We start from the raw sequence: 962 nt of genomic DNA, 5'->3' as shown, positions 1-962 counted from the left end.
GACTTATAATTAAGTCGTCTGATAAGTCTTCCAACAACTGGACGACTTAGTAGACGACTTATAATTAAGTCGTCTGGAAAGTCTTCCAGCTGGAAGACTTAGTAGAAGACTTAATTATAAGTCGTCTACTAAGTCGTCCAACTTGAAGACTTTCTAGACGACTTAATTATAAGCCGTCTGCGAAGTCTTTTCTTTCCATCTTCCTTAATCCGTCAAATATCTAAGTTCATATCTTCTATTTACTGTAGACTAAGGTGATCAACTTTGTTCTAAAGGACATGGGTCAAATGTTTCCAAAATGGGATTTTGATGTTGAGGACACGCGTGCGGAGAACATAATTAAACTCATGTTTGTGAAGAAACCGTGGAAGTGGACCATGGATTGCTGGGAAGTCACCGGTACTTGGGTCAATACAAAGCCGGCGGTTGTGAGTCCAGCGAAGAAAAAGGTAGTGAAGGAAGACAGTCCAAGACCTCGGAAGAAAGCTCGTAACGAGGCACCTGCTGAAGCTAGTGAAGAGGCAGCTGCAGAGGCTAGTGAAGAGGCAGCTGCAGAGGCTAGTGAAGAGGCAGCTGCAGAGGCTAGTGAAGAGGCAGCTGCAGAGGCTAGTGAAGAGGCAGCTGCAGAGGCTAGTGAAGAGGCAGCTGCAGAGGCTAGTGAAGAGGCAGCTGCAGAGGCTAGTGAAGAGGCAGCTGCAGAGGCTAGTGAAGAGGCAGCTGCAGAGGCTAGTGAAGAGGCAGCTGCAGAGGCTAGTGAAGAGGCAGCTGCAGAGGCTAGTGAAGAGGCAGCTGCAGAGGCTAGTGAAGAGGCAGCTGCAGAGGCTAGTGAAGAGGTGACTACGACTGTTGGTGGTTTGACCAAAGAGGATATTAAAACTATGTTCAAGGACATAGCTGATGCCATGAAGGAAGGGTTTGGAACGTGCCTTAAGGAGATCAAGTATCTGTCGGAAAGGGTGGAA

This window comes from Brassica oleracea, chromosome C7 (assembly GCF_000695525.1).
Source record: "Brassica oleracea var. oleracea cultivar TO1000 chromosome C7, BOL, whole genome shotgun sequence".
In the NCBI taxonomy this organism is placed as follows: Eukaryota; Viridiplantae; Streptophyta; class Magnoliopsida; order Brassicales; family Brassicaceae; genus Brassica; species Brassica oleracea.
This window is presented reverse-complemented; position numbering follows the sequence as displayed.